This window comes from Dama dama, chromosome 1 (genome assembly GCF_033118175.1).
Source record: "Dama dama isolate Ldn47 chromosome 1, ASM3311817v1, whole genome shotgun sequence".
In the NCBI taxonomy this organism is placed as follows: Eukaryota; Metazoa; Chordata; class Mammalia; order Artiodactyla; family Cervidae; genus Dama; species Dama dama.
This window is the reverse complement of record NC_083681.1, coordinates 36,508,983-36,532,703: the sequence shown is the minus strand read 5'-3', so window position 1 is coordinate 36,532,703 and position 23,721 is coordinate 36,508,983. Positions and strand designations below refer to the sequence as shown.

At 36.3% G+C, this 23,721-nt stretch overlaps 1 protein-coding gene across 11 annotated transcripts in view; it reads right to left on the bottom strand.

Annotated features, from left to right (window-relative positions):
* Positions 1-23,721, bottom strand: part of SOX6 (SRY-box transcription factor 6) — a 685,495-nt gene that overhangs the window by 525,686 nt on the left and 136,088 nt on the right. For all 11 annotated transcript variants that reach the window (XM_061146939.1, XM_061146891.1, XM_061146914.1 and 8 more), the window contains exon 2: positions 13,139-13,211. The gene's annotated coding sequence lies outside the window, so the exon portion shown is untranslated. The remainder of the gene's footprint in view (positions 1-13,138; positions 13,212-23,721) is intronic.

The window sequence follows — 23,721 nt, the reverse complement described above, 5'->3', positions numbered from 1 at the left end:
TTTCAAAATCAACTTGACTTTATTCCATTTTCTTGAAAAAGTTTATTTTAAAAATCTTATTTCAGTGTTTTTTCTTAGTCATGAATATATTTTCCTGCATTATTTCCTTTTCCCTTGAAAGAGACAAGTAGAAAGGGCCTATACCCAAAGCATAATATTTCCTTTGACTATACCTTCTGTGGAGGACAGAATGTAGCAATATAACAAGTTGTAGTCATCATTTTATCTGAGAGAGTTTTAAAAGTAACCAGACTCTGTGCACACCTGTTTTATTCCTCACAGATGTCATGTATTAATCCCTATGTGAAAGCCACCTGATAGGAATGCCATAATTCGCAGTATCTTCCCTCTTCTCACTCATGGTAACCAAGTTTTACTTTATGTCCCTGAAATCAACAATGCCCTGCCTGTACACTTGAGTTCCTAGTATTAACATCTTTTGTGTTTAGGCTATGCCTTTAAATTCTCAAGTGATTTTATCTTTAAGTATGTTCTCATTCATTTAAAAACACATCTTCCTTCCAGGCCTCCATGGGAAGAAAAAGTATCCTCAATTTCAGTGGGGATCTAACCAATGAGATGCAAGGGATTTGAGCATTGACATGAAATTATTAGCATGATATTTTCCCTCTGCCTTTTCAAAAATTCAGTGCTGAGAACAGGGAACAGGGAAAAGCAATGAGTAATTTTTACTCCTTTCTTTTCCTCATGCTCCCCATCAGATATAATCCAGCCATCTTACTAACACCACATTAACAAAGTCTCTTCTTTCTGTTTCTAACATTCTGTTCTCAAAATACCTACCCTTGTTTAAACCTTTTACCTCCTGCCTGAACTATCTTACAAGGTGTTTCCCTAATTAAAGTCATTTATTCCCCCTTTAATCAACTCTACAAACTGCTGGCTGAACTAACTTCTCAAAAGCAAAGCTCTTGCAATACCATTCAGCTATTTGGATTGATGGCTCTATCAAATCTACCAAATGCCTTAGCTTACCATTATGTGCCACAATGATATAATCACACTAAATTTTCTAGCTTATGCATACCCTATACCTCAGTCAAACTGGACTTCTCATTATTCCCTATCCCATACTTCCCTGTTTCCTTCCATCTATCCCCTAACCATGTTTGTGCTAGTTCTCTCACTACTAAGATACACCTGTCTCTTCATCTCCTATTCCAGTGATAAAATTCAATTCAACATGCAAAGAATATCAGAAAGCCTGCTTCCTAAGTTAAGGTCCTTCTTCTTAAAGGGATTATCTTTAATTCTTTCGAACTCCCTAGAGAACAATTTATTTTTATTAAAGCAAGCTGTTGCTACTGCTGCAAAGTCGCTTCAGTCGTGTCTGACTCTGTGCAACCCCATAGACGGCAGCCCACCACGCTCCCACGTACCTGGGATTCTCCAGGCAAGAACACTGGAGTGGGTTGCCATTTCCTTCTCCAATGAATGAAAGTGAAAAGTGAAAGTGAAGTCTCTCAGTCATGTCCGACTCTTAGTGACCCCATGGACTGCAGCCTAACAGCCTCCTCTGCCCATGGGATTTTCCAGGCGAGAGTACTGGAGTGGGTTGCCATTGCCTTCACCATTATTAAGGCATAGAGAATAACATATCTCCTCTGTTTGTCTCCTCTGCAATAATCAGTGCAATTTACTTAACATTTATTAATCCCTCCTTTGAGCTACACACTGATTTAGACACAGAGACACAAAAAAGAATAAGAAAGTTCAGTAATTATGTCTAGATTCTAAAGTTCTTGATAGCAGAAACTCCATACATTTGCATTTATCTCCAATGCAGCACCTAATGTTCTGTTTTGAATACACTCAGTACCCAGTATATATTTATGGAGTTGAATTAATTTCCAACAGAAGCTAAACACTCTCCTTGGAAGAAAATATTTGCTACCAAGGAAAGGATTTACCATAACTGCAAAACAGATTTGCTGCTGTTCAATTGCTGAGTCGTGTCTAACTCTTTGCAACCCCATGAACTGCAGCACACCAGACTTCCTGTACTTCACTATCTCCTGGAGTTTTCTCAAACTCATGTCTATTGAGTCGGTGATGCCATCCAACCAGCTCATCCTCTGTTGCCCCCTTCTCCTCCTGCCCTCGGTCTTTCCCAGCAACAGGGTCTTTTCCAATGAGTCAGCTTTTCGCATCAGGTGGCCAAAGGACTGGAGCTTCAGCTTCAGCATCATTCCTTCCAGTGAATATTCAGGGTTGATTTCTTTTAGGATTGACTGGTTTAATCTCCTTTAAAAAGTTTTCAGAGGGCAACTTGGATGTTACATTGACCACTGTTATACCATCTAAAGTGAAGACTCTAATGGCTCAGATCACTCTTTACTAAGATACTAACTTGTAAGTAGGCCAGACTGCTTCAAATGATAGATTCTCAGATGGTCAGAGCTTCCAAGAAGCTTCACATCACAGAAATCTGTTTCTTATACCCTCCTTGGGAATTTATATAGGGTTCTTTAAGTTGATATCAAGATTTAAATACCATTCAATATACCTGGGAGATACATAATTCCTGTTTGAACTAACCACATCTATACAGCCTTGAAAGTATATACTTCCAAGGCTACATAGCATCGCTGAAAGCCTAACTACAATGACACCTTTCACACTAGGTGGAAAGAGATTAGGTGAATCTTGCATTTACTCTCTACATTCTTACATTTCCTCCCATCCTGGGAAAGAGATGGAAGGACATAATAAGGCTTTTTAAAAGATGACACTAGGAATAAAAGGAAATGAAATAGTTGATAGTGTCATGCAAATGCCAATGTTTAAACAAAAATACTTCTTGATAATGATATTTGTAAAGGAAAAATTCAAGCAATAAAACTGAACTAAGTGGAAAGAGGTCACTGCTGAATGACCAAACCAAGCCCCAGTGCCTGGCACCTGCAAGGATAGGAGCTCCTTGGGTTGGCCTGACTCCTCCCATAAGTTATCTCTAGTTAGAGTGACACCCATCTTCTCAAGCAAAAAACTCAGCAAGGCATGTAACAATCACTCCAGCACAAGGATTGAAATTAAGGATCAATCTCAGAAGAGAAAGAAAGAAGTGCATTCTCTTTGTGTAGGAGGAATAGAAACCCAAAAATCTAGCATATGAAACCTATATTTCTGGTGAGAATTGTTAGCATAGAATGGTTGCAATATTCCAACAGAATGATAAAAAGATGGGACAGCCTTTTTCATGGCATTCAGTCTCAGGGTAAGATGTAAGAGGTCTCAGAATAAGATGTAAACAGGTTTGAAGTGCTCTAAGAACTTAGGGAAATTTTATCAGTTAAGGATATAATCAAGAATAATATTCCAGATGAAGTGAAACCATGCTGATGTTCTAGAGTGGGAAGAGATATTATCTGAAGTCAAATGAACTGTGTTTGAATCCCAGCTCTGCCTCTTTCTTCCTTTCATTCCTTCCATCTTTCCCTTATCTTTTGTTGTTGTCACTCATTTGTTTATTTATTCAACAAATATCTACTAGGAACTTAGTAAGTGTCACACATTGTGCCAGAAACTGGGTGTACAGGTTTGAACAAAACAGTCATGGTATCTGCCCTGACAGGGCTCATAGTTTAGTGAAGTTAAGTAAGTAAGTGAAGTCGCTCAGTCGTGTCCGACTCTTTGCGACCCCATGGACTGTAGCCTATCAGGCTCCTCCATCCATGGGATTTTCCAGGCAAGAATACTGGAGTGGGTTGCCATTTCCTTCTCCAGGAGATCTTTCCCACCTAGGGATCGAACCTGCGTTGTAGACAGACGCTTTACCATCTGAGCCACCAGGGAAGTCCATAGTTTAGTGAAGAAAACTATAAATATTAAATAAACATACAAAAACAAGATAACTACTATGAAGGTAAAAAATAAATCAGAATTTAGAGAAAACAATCAAGGGTTTAAGGGATTTGTTAAAAGGATTAAAGATAACAGGTAGAAGTGCCTTGCCCAATGCCTAGAAAGCACAGGTGTTCAACAACACACAGCTGTTTTTAACTTATCTCTGCCAAATACAGACACTTGATTCCTTCCCCTTCCTCTCCTGACAGAGAAACTGGGAAATGTTAGAGCACTGGTAGGTGCTGTTGGGGGACAGCGTCAGTCTGTTCACTCTACAAACTAATGCACAACTTGTTATTCTATCAGTGCTCTCTATAATCATAACTTTGATCAATCCACAACTTTCTTCCAGGAATATCTGAATTTCATCTCTTGTTTAGTATCCTTGAGATAATTTATAAATGTCTCCTTTTGGTTGCATGGGATAATTAACCCCCTCTAACCTTAAATCAAACTATTCTCAAGAAACAACCCACATCAAGAACTGAGACGAATGCATCTTATGTGGAAGACTTGCCAGAAAAACCCAACTAAGGACTTCCCTTCAAGTTGTATGTACACGGCTGCACAGCATATCTCACTGCAGGAAGACTTTCTGAAAACTTAAAAGTTCTGGTTTTAGACCATGATATTCCTTTATCTTGTTCTTAGTGAGCAAACACTCAACATGCCTTAAAATCCGACAAATTTCACTTCAGGTTTAGTAAACTGCTGAGTCAATAAAGATTATAATTTCTTTTGAATGATCATCACTTCACAATAGTAAAACTAATTCCAACAGTTCCTCAGTTTCTTTAATTGTATAAAATAAATAAGAGTGCTCTTAGTTCATATAAGAAACCCCTGGTGATGGACAGGGAGGCCTGGCGTGCTGCGATTCATGGGGTCGCAAAAAGTCAGACACGACTGAGCGACTCAACTGAACTGAACTGAAGGATTCTTCAGTCCTTAATCAAAAAGGTGACCTTGCATACAGCTTAAGGAACACATGTTAGGTATTATTTTACAGCTTGGCAAGCAGCATACATACTAATTGAAAAGAAACTATCTCTAATTGAAAGAAAGGATAGAGAGGATGGAGGGAAAGAAAGGAAAAGAGGAAAGGGACATAGAAGGAGAAAGGAAAGGAAGATGCATCACACTAAAAGTCACTGTACAGAAGTGTGATTTCAAAGAGTTTGCCAATGTCCAAAACTAAAAGCATTATATATACCATAATTGAAACCTATTTCATGTGATTCTTTGTCCTAGAAGATATAGGGATGCTACTTGGACATGGTTACCATGAGACCTTTCTAAAGGTCTCCCATGTAAAATACAAAGTGTAATACATAAATGATTATTTTCATATATATCTATAGTAATCTTTACAGAGATAAAGCAAAACTGTTCTCATTGTTTCCCTGTCCTCCCCCTGCCCCCTCGCCGCCACCCACCCAGGGAGGTAGCTATTTCCTAAAATTCCTACTGTTGTCCTTTGAATGCACTGAGAAATCAATAAAACTGAAATAATTGGGGGGAGGGGCTACAGAACCCCTTTTAAATTACTATTGTCAGATCCAAACAAATATTTCCACATCTTGAAAAATCAGTCCTCAAATCCATTTTATAATTTTATAAAAATCTCCTATTTCAGTCATTTCCTATTTCACTAATTTCTCTCCTCTTGTCTCTTCTCAATTACTGCAGTAAAATTGGAGGGAAGGGTATTTCTTCCATTTGTTCAACCATATCTTCTCCTCAGAAAGGTCCAGACCCTCAAAGTTTTTTGAAACTCAGCTCTCTAGTTTATACCCACATTTTCCATGCTTTTTTCTCAGCCTTCCAGCAGATATTGCCTTGCAGCTACCTATTCTGTGACTGCAAGTCCAAGAAAAATTGCTCTGTAACTAGTCACAAAATCAACAGTGGCTTCCACACACGGCCACTACGAGGGACAAAGCCCAGAATCTCCTAAAGTTGTCAACCATTCAATGAGTGTGCACTTGATACTTGCTATATCAGGTATCAAATTATGTGCAACAATCTCAACTTAACCCATTCTAATTGATGATGCCATATATATGTAATAATTGGAAGAAAAATTACATTCACAATAGCACAACATCTGTATTTCTTCTGTACTACGGTCAGTGAAACTCAGAACACAAGTGGTAACAGTTGAAACCAAGTCATAGGCTTGTTACCAGCTGCCATAGCTTTAAGAAAAAAATAATCTACAGTCTGCCTAATGTAGGCAGTTATGGGGTACAGACTTGGAGTCCATTGATGCTAATGCTTAATTATCTACTATAGATGCGTCAAAAAGGTAAAAATAATAATAATAAGTGTCCAACATACCGTTTTGTTGTATCTGTGCTTTCCAAAGGTATAAAAGAGCCCAAAGGAGAAATAAAAATAGAAAATCTGCTTTTATTAATGAATTCATTCACTTAAGCTTACATAAAACTGTGTGAGTTGAAAAGAAAGAGAAAGAACTAACTCCAGTAAGTCTGTATTCAAAGAAAACTCCACCCACATAAACTCCCCGTAACAAATCAATTTTTAAATCCTTAGGTTAGTGATCAACTTTTTTCCTCTTGAAAGTACTTGCTAAGCAAATAATAATACAAACAAGAATTTTATCATGTGGATAGACTTTTTGACTGATTAAACATTAAGGATAAGTCTTTTTTGCCAGGCATTGATGGGAGATAATGCTTAGGAAATTAACCTTTTTACATAATAATTGCCTTGCATCTTTGAAAAACTCTAGTAAGAAATATGAAGAGAGAGAGGCAGAGAACAGGGCAAAAGGAAAAGAGAGATGAAGGAAGGGAGAAAGAGAATGCAGAAAATGTTTTTATCTTTACTGGAAATATTTCACTCACATTTTAATCTTTGGCACTAGCAAAAATTTGGTGAAATGACAAGCATTTATACCCATACTCCATGATAACATAAAATATGTATTTCAGATAAAACTATGTGCTGAATATTATATACAGAGACAAACATACAACAAAATGCACTAGATTTTGTTATTAATCAAACTTTACAAACTGAGCAGTTGCTAAAATATTTCTAAATGCTTGAGTAAATCGGTGGTTTTATTTTTTCCTGAATTATAAACATGACAATATTTCCCATCTTAAAGATTACTGTATTACAGAATAATAGCTAGTACTAATCTGTGCATAATTAGTACCATTTATGGACACTCCCTTGCTTCCCTGTATTTGAGACCACCACTCAATTCGAATTATGGCTTTATTTCCCGTTCTCCATATGTACTTAATTCCTTTAAATATTAACAAAGTGTATGCAAGAATACTGGAAGATGATAAAGCCTATCTCCTTGGTTATAAACAAGTTCAGAAAGCAGCTTTTGGGGGGAATATTCAAATTTATTAGCTGGTCTTAGCAAACTGCCCTCAAGTCCCACATTGCTTCCAATCTCAAGTTAAGAAGAATTTTTCTCCAATGGGCACTGAATCACTTTAATTTTGACTCTTGTGCAGCTCTACTCCACCTTCAAATGTAGCCAGTAAATTCAGCTTTACTACAGTTCTATAAAAATGTGAAAGAACCATAATAGCATCTAAAAAAGAGCTGTTGGCACTATATTAGTTTAGAGAAAACTCTAAACTGAATACTAATGCAAAATTTAATGATAGTTTGCCTAGTTGCCAAAAGAGTTACAATAATTATTTTGCCATAATGTAAAATTATCTTGAAGGCATCTGAGAATATTACTGTGTAAGAAACAGAAAAAGTCCCCGAAGTGTCATTGTTCTCATGAGGTTTTTCAATGTAAATAAATCATCGACATATTATCTTCACTGAAACACTGTCCTCTGATTAGAGGATTGCCTTAATGAGTGCAGAAACATTATAGAGAGACCACTCTGCTTCTTTAGTAAGTCAGCCTCCTTGACTGACATCCAGTATGGATCCCAAATTCCACTTTACAGCAAATATCGTGATTGTGAGGTTCCAATAAAACATTCACACAGAATCAATACAATTTTACTTCCCTTTTCCCTTATTATCACAACCAAGTTTTTAGAGTTGAAAAGGAAACCAAGATCAAATTTAGATACGTTGTTTGAAATTAGCAAAGATGAAACACTTCAGTGCCAGACAAAAGCCCTGATTTTAAGAGTAGGTTTTTGCCTTCCCTGAAATGCCTAGCTCAGACAGTGTATTTTTATGACTGCAGATATTGGCATGTTTCACATTTAAGATTATGACACACCAACTTATTTTGAAATTTTTAAAATCCTCCACTGCACATGTTTCAAGTGCTTCATGACTATCACTGATAATTGAGCAATTAACTCGAAATTACCAAATGTGCTGTGATGGCACAATATGTAGTAAGTAACATGAAAAAATAAAGAGCAGAGGAACTTAGTACAGTGAAAAAAATTAATAAAGGGTAAAATAGGCCATAATAATAATAATAATAGTACTGAGTAAGTTTTAATGGTCCCAGGTCTTAGTAGTTTAATCGTGCCAGTAAAATGGCTTAATGAAATAAGTCCAGAGTATTACAAATTTTTAGAGCAGTTTATTCTGGTGCTACAAAAAGGAAGTTTCTTTCTAAGTGGTCTTGTGTTATAAATACACAGGGATTCATCCAAAAAGTAAGTGTGGGAGTTTCATTAGACAAAAAGGACAAAAAATTAGGTTAAAAATCCTGACAGGCAGATTGTTAAGAAACACAAACTTGCAAAAAAATAGATGCAGTTTTCCTTTAAGATAGACAAACTAAAACTCTAGGGCTAAAGATGATTCAAGAAGTCATCAAGCTATTGTGAACATGTTTGCAAATCAAAAATTAAGATACACGGCTTGACATCAAAAGGAAGGATGAAACTCAGCTATACTAGAAAAATCAGAATGCCTCTTCACTGTTCATCTCATCAAGGTCTCTAAAAGTGGACTTTTCTGGCTAAAACCATAGTATGACCATGAAGAGTAGTTCTTTAGTACTTAAATATAGCCAGTGAAGCAAATTCCATAAACCTAAATCCTACCTTATTTCGGTGGCAGGCCATCTTAAAAGTTTGCAAGAAAAACCAACAATTTAGAAAGTCAGAGAGTGAAAAGAGATTCAAAGTACAGCAAATATAAGGACACTATTTAAAAACATTTTTTTTCTCACAATTCCATCAATATTGCTCAAAAACACCACTAGGAGATTAACAATAGGCCAGGCTGTCCTTTCAGGTATAAATTAGAAACAGAAAGTGGAGAGAATAGAAAGAACAAGTATCTAAGCGCACCAGTATATAAAATTTAAAAGCTTAAAATGTAATGGATATACACATTCAAATTAGCAAACTGCTTTCAATTAAAGTAGATTTCTGGCCACAGTTCACAAATGTATAGTAGCTGTATGTATTAATGTAGATACTCCAAATGTCAGTATATCTCTAATTAACATGAGCACACAACTGTAAAACTGAGAAGGCACAATTTTAAATTCCTTACATTCCTGGCATTAATGCTTTCATGGGGCAGCTCCCGTTGTCATGGAAAATGGCATTCAAGCCCTATTTGTGGATTTTCACAGCTCATCTTTTTTATTTACCTGCTCTATGTCAAGATTAGCCTGGAATAATATTTTTAAAGATAATGCACTTAGACCTACTTGTCCTTAAAATCACAGATGTTCTCACTGAAGGAGCTTTGGTCTGGGCTATGCTCAGTTTGAAACAAATTTCTCTCCATTTTAAAATACCACAAAGAGATGATTTCATGATTCTTTTTGTTTGTTTCCTAAAAATCTATGCAATTCAAAAAATTTCAGCTGAAACATAGCATGTGGAGTTTGGAAATAAGGGGATAGGAAAATGCCAGGGAGGAGCAAATGATCCAGGAACATGAGGAAATAAAGTGATAGAAGGCTCACCACAATCAGGGAGGACAATCTCCTCCCTGACTTACTCTGCGTAAACTTTTCAAAAATATTTGTACAGCAACCAAGTAGAGACTGAGGTAGTGATGAAACAAGAGAAAGAGACCTACAATACTCTCTGAAAGAGGATAGATTGGTGTTATGGAAAAAACACTAAATTTATACTAAATCCCTCAGTTTGAGTCCTGCTACTTTGCAAAAATAAGGATAATTCCTACTCACCCCAGAGTTTTATGAAATTTAGCCAATTAAATGTCTGCAAAAGCAAGTGTTATACCAAATTAAGGTATTGTTGTTATTATTAACTGAAGCATGGAGCTAAGCAATAATCACTTTTTATACTAGACAATAAAATAATTTTGGATCTTGCTATCAGAGACCACAAACGGAGACAAATTTTATAAAAAGGGAATTTGCTAGCAAATTTCTAAAAAGACTTGGGAATCTGAAAAAGCAGGTCTATCTCTGTTTTGTTGTTGTTGATGTTTTTCACCTATCACTAACATGCAAAACAAGGTCTTCTTATACAATGCTTACTTTGGGGAAAGGAAAAAGGTGGTTTTATTTTTAAAAAAGAAAAAAAAAAGCAAAACTGGAATAAAATGCTTTTAGCTTCCGAAAAGATAACAATTTTCCTTCACAGTGTTTTCCTACTCTAACCTAGGTAGTAGATATACATAGGTAAGATTCTAATCAGTTCTCACACACCTTTGGTGTGGTCTATTCATTATGAATGTGCAAAACAATATCCCACCTTTCTTATCTCACAGACCAGCTTCTGCACACCTTACTAAGAAACCTTCCCATGGCCATGAGGTATAACTTTCTGCCTTAGATCATGTAGCAAATAAGCAGTTCCAAAATATGGAAATTAAAGTTCCTAAAAGAAGCCACTGTCACTGACCCCATTTGCTTGCTTTTAGGGTAAACTAAATAAATGTTTAGCTGCCTCAACATTCAGTGTAAGTGGTAGACAGTTTCTGCAATAATTAAAAGGAAATGCAAGCATTCTGGATGCCATGTTAATTTTATTTGACTTATCTTAGTCATGGTATCCTGCTACATTTCTTTAATAAGAAGCTTCCACAGTCTGAAGGGAGATGGCCCATAACAAAGAGACCACTTGAGACCACTGACCAAAGAAACGATAAACTCCATAGCCTAAACTATTCTTTAGAAATTCTCAAGTCTGGGAAACAATTACGTTAGGCATATGTGATTACTATGACTTTTACTTAAGTTATTAGACAAAATCTGACTAATCTGACTAGAAGCCTTTTGAGTTTTTTTAAGTCGAACTCCAGAAATAACCATATGAAAACTATACCCACAGTGCCCCTTCCATTTTAGCCTCTCTCCTTTGTTGATATCTAGTCACTAAGTCTTCTTGTCTCTTTTGCAACCTGTGAACCGTAGCCCACCAGGCTTCTCTGTCCATAGGACTTCCCAGGCAAGAATACTGGAGTGGGTTGCCATTTTCTTATCCAGGCGATCTTCCCAACCCAGGGATCAAACCCAATTCTCCTGCATTGGCAGGTGAATTCTTTACCACTGAACCACCAGGAAAGCCCTCTCTATTTGTTAGTCACAAGAAAAAAAATCTCAGCTAATTGGATCACCTCTGTTCAAAACTAGTCTATGTATATCTGGTTGGGGGATTGTAGGAGAGGAGAAGCGAAAAATTCAGGAAATATATTGAGGTTATGAGAAATGTAAACTATATTTTAATTAAGGCCATCATGGTTGAAATCCTGGTAATAATCTTATGTTTGCAGCTTTAAAAAATTAATAATCCTAAAAACTTACCACGAGAAATGACTGAATGATATGAGAAAAGGGAGAAAGGAGGTAGAAGAAAGGCTAAAACAACGACAGGATTTGTCAAATTTATTTTGACAAAGTTCAAAATTATTTCCCTCCACTCAGATTTCTAATAGGATAAGCTCAGCTCCTTGGAATCATCCTTTTTCTCAAGAGCCCTTCAAAGATACTTTACATTTCCCCATCTTCTCTGCCTCCTAATCCTCACTATGATACCTTGCATAAATTGAAAGCTTATATTTAATCCAAATGAACCATGGAGTTTAATATTTTGTGTTTTACATGAGAATTAAGTCTACAAATAATAAAATGTGAATTTATAGTCTCATAAAACAGCATCTTATTTATTTTTAAAGCATTAACAATATACAAAATTTATTAAACTATATTAAATATTCACACCTAGTTTTTAAGATGGTTCAAAATACCTGCCCCAAATCAATGCTGCTACTGGAAGAAAGGTAAAACTGATTTCAAAGGAATTTTCACTGCTCTCCACCTTAAATACTGAATCACTTAAACTCTAATTTATAATACTACTTTTTTCCAAATACTTTCCTGGAAGTGTACTGCCTAAAGCTCCTTTATAGGGGTACAGAGAAGTTTCCTCTGTCTTTGTTGTTTTCAAATGTAAAAAACACCTTAGATACCAATGGTTTGCAACAATGTACACACATAAATCCCAGGAGGAGAAAATGGCACCCCACTCTAGTATGCTTGTTATAAAATCCCAAGAACAGAGGAACCTGGTGGGCTACAGTCCATGGGGTCGCAAGAAGTCAGACATTACTGAAGCAACTGAGCACACACTCACACACACATAAACACATCTTAAACTCAACTTACTTAAATGTGATCTTATATACATACGGACATTTTTAATATCTGCCACACACTCGAAACTACTTTTATATCAATAAATATATAACAATATAAAGTATTTTCATTGGCCAAAGTTCATTCAATTTTTTTTTCTTGAAATTGACCTTCTTTCCTAAGAAAAAGTATCTTTGTTCTTCAAAATACTATTTAAAATATAATAGCGTTTTGACGATGGCGAAGAAGGTAGGAGGAATACTTCGATTCTGATATACATTATACATTCACTAAATGAGTCTTTGGTTCCTTAGTACATAATCTCCTCATGTACTGACAGCACTTTGAATTCTGTATCATCTCACATCTTTTCAATGAGTGCAGGCTCGCAGCACTTTTCAAGTCCAGACAACCAGAAGTTATCAGGGTAAATTATTCATGTGTATATAGACTAGCCCCTTTAATTTAATCCATTCCTACAATTGAGCCCCATCTTCAAATAGTAAGATACTTATTGTTTTAGTCTATTTTAATTGGCCCTGCCATTGTGTTATTTCACTGAAAATCACAACAAATTGAGGAATTTTTTTTTTTTTTGCCAGCTGATATTCTTCTACACTCTTTTTAAGAAAACACTTTTAAAAAAACTAATAATACTTTAAAAACACTGTAACTGTTTAATTACACAAAGAGAAGAGTAATAAGAATAATAAATGAACCAATACTTACAAATACGCACAAAAAAATCAGCCCCAGCACCCAGAAATCACTGGTAAATTGCTTTTGAATTCATGAAAGTGACCTGAAAGTTTAGAAAGAAAACAAAATGAAAAAGGATTAGTAAATTGTATTTACATGCTTTATTAAAGAATACATTCTGGCTACACATTATACTATTTTTAACTCAGGCAGTTGTCTACTGTAACAATTTTTTCCATGATAATACCAAAAAAACACAATTATTTCATTGTTCATCACAGAAGAATACAACATCTCCATTATGGCTTTTAAAATATCGTCAGTAATAAAGTAGGTGTTTAAAAATATGAATAAGTAAAAACAAAAGCAAGAAAAAATTTAAGGCAATAAAGGCTTATAAGTTACATTTGAAAAACATGATTAATTTTTATTTATTTATGTCTGCAAGTGAAAATGAATTAGCTTCACAGAAGATAACTTGAATATGTCCAACAGAACATAACTTGTAGGTAGAATAAATAAGAAAAGATGCAGTTTTAGTTCTACCTAAGATGTGGAATCATTTAGATGCTTAGGCTATATACAAGGCATTCTGTATGAGCCACAATTCAATACAAAATTCTCTTCCTTGCACACACTTTAGTTCTGGCTGAAGAGGTAACAGATGCAACTCAAACACACAGAGCTAGCCTTGTAAAAAGTTTTAACTAGCACAATGACTCACTTTATGCCTCTAAATATCTATGGTTTCCTCTCTCCAGAACCCCCATGCATTAGAAGGTAGTTTGGTAGTTTATTTTTATTGTTTGGTCTAAATACAGCACATTTTTGGTTCCATGAAAACAAAGAAACTTTGTTGCAAAAGCTGTATTCTTTCCAAAATGTGAGGATGGCTATGAGTGGTGTTCAACTGAAAATAATAATGGAACTTGGGTTCCTAATTTAGGTCAGAAACTTTCCTAGACTCTGGGAATTGGTTTGATTCAATCCACATATTTTAAATTCAGCCAGTAAACATCTAGGTTAGTTAGCTAACCTAGATTTAAATCTAGTTAGCTAACTAGATTTGAATAAAATTCATTTAGGATAAAAGGTAAAGAAAAAAATGGATCTCCTTCAACATTATTTATAGGAACTACTACTTCCAACACTGCATTTATAGCATAAATGGCCATAATGGATTATTTTTGTTGTTGCTGTTGTTCTTCAGTCACTCAGGCATGTCTGACTCTTTGCGATCCCATGGACTGCAGCATGCCAGGCTTCCCTGTCCTTCACCATCTCCCTGAGTTTGCTCAAACTCATGTCCACTGAGTCAATGATGGCATCCAACCATCTCATCCCCTGTTGCCCCATTCTCCTCCCACCCTCAATCATGATAGATTAGGTACTGGGATCCGGAATTAAGTTGAGATATAAATACATGGCTGATTCATGTCAATGTATGACAAAACCCACTACAATACTGTAAAGTAATTAGCCTCCAACTAACAAAAATAAATGAAAAAAAAAAAAAGAAATAAACAATTCAGCCCTTCCCCAGCTCCTATAACATGGTTTTGCCTAAGTGACCCATATTATTTATTCAATTTCCTAGTCAGGATTGATAAGTAATAAAGTCCTGGGCATTTAGTTAGCTTTAACATACATGAGTAAGACATCCATTAAGTCTCCTCAACCAGACCTCCTCCTCTGGTAGGAAGTGATGACGCAGGCTTTCCCAATCCAGTTTCACCAGTTTCCAACAACTCATTATTTCTATGGACGCAAGAAGTACAGGAGAGTCTGCCCAGAGGAAGGTAGCTCTGTCAATTATTTTTGGTATTACACCCCTTCCCCCTCATGGCTTTGTGATGTTTCAGGATTCACAACAGTTTTAGGTGGGACACCACCTAAGCCCACATAGGGACAACCCTATGTGGACACTCTGTGTACTAGTCAAAACCAGCAAATAATGCCTGTTCTGATATAAGCTATTCTCACATTTTATCCAACGCTGAATTATAAATTGTAACTATTAAGTTATCCAAAAAATAAATCTCCAGCACAGTGCTATATATCTAAAAGCCTAAACGTTGCAAGAACCCAAAAGGGTTCTTAAGCACTCACATATTATTAAAATGATCTCACCTGTGTTTCTAGAAACTATCCTAAAAAAGCATAAATTGGAATTATGCAACATACACAATACATCCCATTTCTTCATTTATATTGAAACAATGAAGGACAAAATAAATTAGTTCGGTATCAGCTCAGTTGCTCACTTTTGCCCGACTCTTTGTGACCCCATGAACCACAGCACGCCAGGCCTCCCTGTCCATCACCAAATCCCGGAGTTTACCCAAGCTCATGTCCATTGAGTCGGTGATGCCATCTAACCATCTCATCCTCTGTCGTCCCCTTCTCCTCCTGCCTTCAATCTTTCCCAACATCAGGGTCTTTTCAAAAGAGTCAGCTCTTTGCATCAGGTGGCCAAAATACTGGAGCTTCAGCTTTAACATCAGTCCTTCCAAAGAACACCCAGGACTGATCTCCTTTAGGATGGACTGGTTGGATCTCCTTGCAGTCCAAGGGACTCTCAAAAGTCTTCTCCAACACCACAGTTCAAAAGCATCAATTCTTCACACTCAGCTATCTTTATAGTCCAATTCTCACATCCATACATGACTACTGGAAAAACCATAGCCTTGACTAGACAGACTTTTGTTGACAAAGTAATGTCTCTGCTTTTTACTACGCTGTCTAGGTTGGTCATAACTTTCCTTCCAAGGAGTAAGCGTCTTTTAATTTCATGACTGCAGTCACCATCTGCAGTGATTTTGGAGCCCCCCAAAATAAAGTCTGACACTGTTTCCACTGTTTCCCCATCTATTTGCCATGAAATGATGGGACCAGATGCCGTGATCTTAGTTTTCTGAATGTTGAGCTTTAAGCCAACTTTTTACTCTCCTTTTTCACTTTCATCAAGAGGCTCTTTAGTTCTTCTTCACTTTCTGCCATAAGGGTGGTGTCATCTGCATATCTGAGGTTATTGCTATTTCTCCCAGCAATCTTGATTCCAGCTTGTGCTTCATCCATCCCAGCATTTCTCAAAATAAAATGCATCCATAAAATATTGTGACTGACATGTCTCACTTTTGAAATCATTGGACTCTTTAGTAGTTAAGATTACTAACTCTGGAAATATTTTAAATTTAGAGTAAGTCAGATTGCAGAGATTTGGGACAAATAACATTTTAACATGGGCTTCCCGGTAGCTCAGTGGTAAAGAATCTGCCTGCCAATGCATGAGATGTAGGTTGAATCCCTGGGGTTGGGAATGTCCCTTAGAGAAGGAAATGGCAACCCACTCCAGAATTCTTGCCTGGGAAATTCCATGGACAGAGGAGCCAGGCAGGTCACAGTCCATGGGGTCACGAAAGAGTCGGATACAGTGAATTAACAACAAACAATACTTTAACATAAGTCAATATGAAATCAATAAATCTCATTTGTCATATCAATCTAGTCTTATTGCATATTTTAAAAGCAACTCTGAATTTCATTATCAACTGATTTATACCATGGATTAATTTTGTAGCAAACAAGTTAAAAAGTACAAACTTCAAAAATTACCAAGTTCATTATTATAAAAATAAATACTAAGTGAAGTAAGTCAGAAAAAGACAAATACCATATGAGATCATTCATATGTGAAATCTAATTTTTAAAAATATAAAATGAACTTATTTACAAAACAGAAACAGACTTACTGATTTGAGAACAAATTTAGGGTTACCAAAGGGGATTCCTAGGGGGAAGGGATAACTCAGGAGCTTGGATTGAACAAACACACACTACTATGTGTAAGACAGATAACCAACAAGGACCTATTGTATAGTGCAGGAAATTCTACTCAATATTCTGTGACAACCTATATGAGAAAAGAATCTATGGAAGAATGAATAAACATATATACATAACTGAATCACTTTGCTGTGCAACTGAAACTAACACAACATTGAAAATTAACAAAAAAAAAAAAAGAAAGAAAATTAACTATACTCCAATAAAATTTAAACATAGACTTTAAAGCATACTTCCTTCTGTAGAGAATTTAGAAATAAGCAACATTTTATGATGAGCAAAGGATTAAGAATTAACTCACAAGAATTAGTACACAATTTGAAGTAAGCTACTTATTTAAGAACTATTAATAGACTAGCTTAAGCTGAAAAAACATTTCCAGAGTTTTTTTCTAGTCGCCACTTTGGTCCTGAGGAATAGCAAAAAAGTAAGAAGATAGAGATGGAAATACCATCTGTTCTGGAAAATCACAATCTTTTAGTAAAATGAATCTTCAGAACACCCAATCACCATGGATTATTCTATTCCTCTACTAGTTCATTCATGCATTCAGCAAATATTGATCATGGATAAAGATTGCACTGGACAATATAAACATAAATTTTGTAAATAAACAAAATTACACTGTCAACTAAAACTAATACAATGCTATCTGTCAATTACATCTCAATTTACAAATAAATATACTGCAAAGAAATAGAAGAAAACAATAGAATGGGAAAGACTACAGATCTCTTCAAGAAATTAGAGATACAAAGGGAATATTTCATGCAAAGATGGGCACAATTAAGGACAGAAATGGTATGGACCTAACAGAAGCAGAAGAGATTAAGAAGAGGTGGCAAGAACACACAGAAGAACTATACAAAAAAGATCTTCATGACCCAGATAACCACGATGCTGTGATCACTCACCTATAGCCAGACATCCTGGAATGCAAAGTCAAGTGGGCCTCAGGAAGCATCACAATGAACAAAGCTAGAGGAGGTGATGGAATTCCTATTTTGGTATTCCAAATCATAAAAGATGATGCTATGAAAGTGCTGCACTTAATATGCCAGCAAATTTGGAAAACTCAGCAGTGGCCACAGGACTGGAAAAGGTCAGTTTCATTCCAATCCCAAGGAAAGGCAATGCCAAAGAATGTTCAAATTACTGCACAATTTCTCTCATCTCACTTGCTAGCAAAGTAATGCTCAAAATTCTCCAAGCCAGGCTTCAACAATAAATGAACCATGAACTTCCAGATGTTCGAGCTGGTTTTAGAAAAGGCAGAGGAACCAGAGATCAAATTGCCAACACCCTCTAGATCACCAAAAAACAAAAGAGTTCCAGAAAAAACATCTACTTCTGCTTTACTGACTATGCCAAAACCTTTGACTGCATGGATCACAACAAACTGTGGAAAATTCTTCAAGAGATGGGAACACCAGACCACCTGACCTCCCTCCTGAGAAATCTGTATGCAGGTCAAGAAGCAACAGTTAGAATTGAACATGGAACAACAGACTGGTTCCAAACAGTAAAGGAGTACGTCAAGGCTGTATATTGTCACCATGTTTATTTAACTTATTTGCAGAGTACATCACGAGAAACGCTAGGCTGGATGAAGCACAAGCTGGAATCAAGATTGCCAGGAGAAATATCAATAACCTCAGATATGCAGAAGACACTACCCTTACGGCAGAAAGCGAAGAAGAAATAATGAGCCTCTTGATGAAAGTGAAAGAGGAGAGTGAAAAAGTTGGCTTTAAACTCAACATTCAGAAAACTAAGACCATGGCATCCAGTCCCATCACTTCATGGCAAATAATAGATGGGGAAACAATGGAAATAGTGACAGATTTTATTTTGGGAGGCTCCAAAATCACTGCAGATGGTGACTGCAGTAATGAAATTAAAACATGCTTGCTCCTTGGAAAAGCTGTGACCAACCTAGACAGCAAATTAAAAGGCAGAGACACTACTTTGCCCACAAAGGTCCGTCTAGTCAAGGCTATGTTTTTTTCAGTAGTCATATATGGATGTGAGAGTTGGACCATAAAGAAACCTGAGTGCCAAAGAATGGATGCTTTTGAACTGTGGTGTTGGAGAAGACTCTTGAGAGTCCCTTGGACTGCAAGGAGATACAACTAGTCCATCCTAAAGGAAATCAGTCCTGAATATTCACTGGAAGGACTGATGCTCAAACTGAAGCTCCAATACTTTGGCTATCTGATGCGAAGAACTGACTCATTTGAAAAGACCCTGATGCTGGGAAAGATTGAGGGCAGGAGGAGAAGGGGACGACAGAGGATGAGATGGTTGGATGTCATCACCGACTGGATGGACATGAGTTTGATTAAGCTCTGGGAGTTGGTGATGAACAGGGAAGCCTGGCATGCTGCAGTCCATGGGGTCACAAAGAGCTGGACATGACTGAGCAACTGAACTGAACTGAACTGAACATATTTTTTTAATCATGGCCTTTGTCCTAAAAGATTTTTCAAACAATAATCCAACCTGGACAACAGACTACTATATATGACCATGAAGCTGACATTCTCCATATTATCTCGCTGTCAAATCTTTTTCACATTCTTAATTTACTAAGTAAAAAGTACATGGCTACAAACACTTCAATATAAAAATGTACAAAGAATATAAAGAGGAAATCTACAATTGAAGAAATGTAATGTTTAATAACAAAAATATGTACAGTTTCCCTAATAATCAGCTAACTATAAATAAAATATTTTCACCTACAATATTGGCAAAATATCTTCTAAACTGGGAAAAACTAGCATTTGTGAGGATGGGGAAAAAAGTCACTTTCATGTATTATAAATTGGGTACAACTTTACTGAATGGCAATTTAATAGAAACTGTTAATAATTTTAACATCAATATCCTCTGAGTTTGCAAGGCTACTTCCAATAATTATCCTAAGGAACTAATCACAAAAATGTTAAAAGACATATACATGTAATATGCATGTTCATTACACCATTTTCTAACAACCCAAAACTGGAAATAATCTATTACCTGCATGAACAAATTATGGTACATATACATAACACTACTCTGTACTCATTAAAAAATTATTATATAAATCTGTATTGACACAAAAAGATGGTCACAAAATATTGTTGAATAAAAGAATGTAACATGTATAATAAGAGCCAATTTATATTACTAGAAAATCAAATGTGTATGTATATATGTACACACGCACACAAAGTAAAATACTATTTAACAAAAATGTTAACACTGAGTGAGATCTGGGATTATTTTTGCTTTTTTATTCTTATAAGCTGGTGTTATTTAGATTTTTTTTTTATCCTTAACATGTCTAATTTGTCCCAGAACAATAAAGCTATTTCTAAAATTCACTATATCATTTATACATTAAAAAGTAGTCACCAGATCCAGAATAACTTGCTGTTAATCTAGTAGCAAAAGCAAGGCATTAGTATTAGTTACAAAAAGAAAAACCTCTGAATTACAAGGCAACTTCAAACAAGTATCTTGACATTGAATGAAGAAATCATAAACATTTTCGCAAAGCATGTCCCTTCTCTATCAAAAATAGGTTATAGATCAAAGGTAAACAGCAAATAAAAACACTGCCACCTCCCTGCATAATTAGACCTTAAAAGCTTTCAAGCTAAAATTTTAAATCCTGCTTAAAGCTGTCTCTAAACCACACCCATTTCTTTTTTTAATCCCCATCCTTTTTTTTTTTTTAAGCAAGAAGGTTCAAGTGAGTGGTTGGATTAAATGACCTTCCAACTCTGAGACTCAATAATCTAAGGCATTTTTTCAAAGTAACAAAATATCTTCCAAAACACCTGTAACAAAATTTTGCCTACCTTTGTATTAAATTATAGCATCACATGTTTAAAACTCAAGTCAAAGATTGATCCACTGATTTCATGATGTTTATATAACATTATACATAAGCCAATGAACTAAAACAACTACCTTTAAAGCATTTATTTTCTCAACTAACTTTTGGAAAGATACCAATGCCTGGTCTTTTATACAACAAAATAAAAATTAGAGAGACATTACAAAATATCCTATAGGCAAATTTAAATGGGTTCTCCTGGAGATGTGATTTTTGCATTAAAATTGCTCTCTCTCCCAAGTTGCATTAATTTAAAAAAAAATGCAAAACCCTTCTTAATAATATCTTTTGCTCTATACAGCATCACTATGCTGAAGCAGTGTTTCTTGAACTCCATCACTTCTTTCCTTTTTCTCTTAATAATTATAATTATGTAGAATTTAAACTAAGAAATATGAAAAATCAAATGTGAAATTCATTTGCAAAGGAACTGACACAAAGCTAATGCAAAATTTTGTAAAAATGCTATGGCTAACAAGAATATCTCTTCACAATAGTGAAGGGGGAAATGAGGTTTAACTCACTTAAAGCAAAAGTTGGAGTATTTCTGTTGTATCAATGAAGACAACTTAGACACCACCTAGCATAGCTAACACTCCGTTTTCCTGAAACAAGAACTTGTTTCCGCAATGAATTAGGAATTCCCCCTACTCTGAAACAAGCCCCACAGGTAGCCACGACTGAAGCATATTGCTACTTGCCTATTTACGTTTTCTATGTTGCTCAGTCTACATCTTCAGTATGAGTCCAGTACTAAGCGCCACAATTTAGAAGGGAAGTTGACAAGCATTCAGAAGAGAATGGCTAAGAAGCCTCACACGAAATGAATAGATTCAAGGGATTAGAACTTGTAAACAGAGTGCCTGAGAAACTATGAGCGGAGGGCCATAATATTGTACAGGAGGCAGTGAACAAAACCATCCCCCCAAAAAAGAAAAGCAAGAAGGCAAAGTGACTGAGGAGGCTCTACAAATAGCAAAATAAAAAAGAGAAGCGAAAAGCAAGAACGAAAGGTAAAGGTATATCCAACTGAATGCATATTTCCAAAGAATAGCAAGGAGAGACAAGAAGGCCTTCTCCAATGAACAGAGTATAAAACGAGAAGAGAACAGAAGGGGAAAGACTAGAGAGCTCTTCAGGAAAACTGGAGATATCAAGGGAACATTTTGCTGAAAGATGGGCACAATAAAGGACATAAACAGTAGAGACCTAGTAGACGCTGAAGAGATCAAGAAGAGATGGAAAGAATACATGGAAGAGCTCCACAAAAAAGATCCAAATGAACCAGATTACTACAATGGTGTGGTCAGCCACCCAGAGCCAGACATTCTGGAGAACGAAGTCAAGTGGGCTGTAGGAAACATTGATGTTCATAAAGCTGGTGGATGTGATGGAATTCCAGTAGAACTATTCAAGCCTTAACGGATGATGCCATCAAAGTGTTGCATTCAACATGTCAGCAAATCTGGAAGACCCAGCAGTGGCCACAGGACTGGAAAAGATAAATCCTCATCCCAATTCCCAAGAAAGGTAGTACTAAAGAATGTGCTAATCATCAGACAATTTAACTCACCTCTCATACTAGTAAAGTCATGCTTAAAATCTTGCATATTAGGCTTCAGCATTATGCAAACCAAGAACTTCCAGATGTCCAAGCTGGGTTTACAAAAGGAAGAGGAACCAGAGGTCAAATTGCCAACATTCATTGGATCATAGAGAAAGCTAGGAAATTCCAGAAAAACATCTATCTCTGTTTCACTGACTATACCAAAGCCTTTGACTGTGTGGATCATAATAAACAGTGGAAAGCTATGAAAGGGGTGTGAATACCAGACCATCTTACCTGTCTCCTGAGAAACCAGTGTGCGGGTCAAGAAGCAGCAGTTAGAACCCATATGGAATAACTGATAGATTCAAGAATGAGAAAGGAGTACAACAGGGCTGTCTGCTGTCACCCTGATCATTTAAACTACACACTGTGCACATCATGAATTATAAGCTGGAATCAAGATAGGCAGGAGAAACATCAACAACCTCAGATATGTGGATGATACCACTCTGATGGCGGAAAGCAAAGAAGAACTAAATAGCCTCCTCATGAGGGTGAAGGAGGAGAGTGAAAGAGGCGACTTAAAACTAAAACAAACAAACAAACAAAAAAACTAAGATGATGGCATCCAGCCCCACTACTTCATGGCAAATAGAGGCAGAAAAGGTGGAAGCAGTGAGAGATTCCATAAGCCCCTTATCCTTGTTCATCAGAGGGTAGACAGGATGAAAACCACAATCACAGAAAACTAACCAAACTGATCACATGGATCACAGCCTTGTCTAACTCAATGAAACTATGAGCCATGCTGTGTAGGGCCACCCAAGACAGACAGGTCATGGTGGGCAATTCTGACAAAACGTGGTCCACTGGAGAAGGAAATGACAAAACACTCAGTATTCTTGCCTTGAGAACCCCAAGAACAGTATGAAAAGGCAAAAAGATATGACACAGAAAGATGAACTCCCCAGGTCCGTAGATGCCCATCTGCCACTAGAGAAGAGTGGAGAAATAACTCCAGAAAGAAAAAAACAGATAGAACCAAAGCAAAAATAACACCCAGTTGCAGATGTAATTGGTGATGGAAGTAAAGTCCAATCATTTAAAGAACAATACTGCATATTGACTATGAGGGTTATTCCATTTCTTCCAAGGGATTCTTGCTCACATTAGTAGATAGAATGATCATCTGAATTATCAAAGTAAATTGGAAGTGGTCAAACAGGAGATGGCAGGAGTGAACACTGACATTTCAGGAATGAGTGAACTGAAATGAACTGGGATGGGCGAATTTAATTCAGATGATCATTCTATCTACTAATGTGAGCA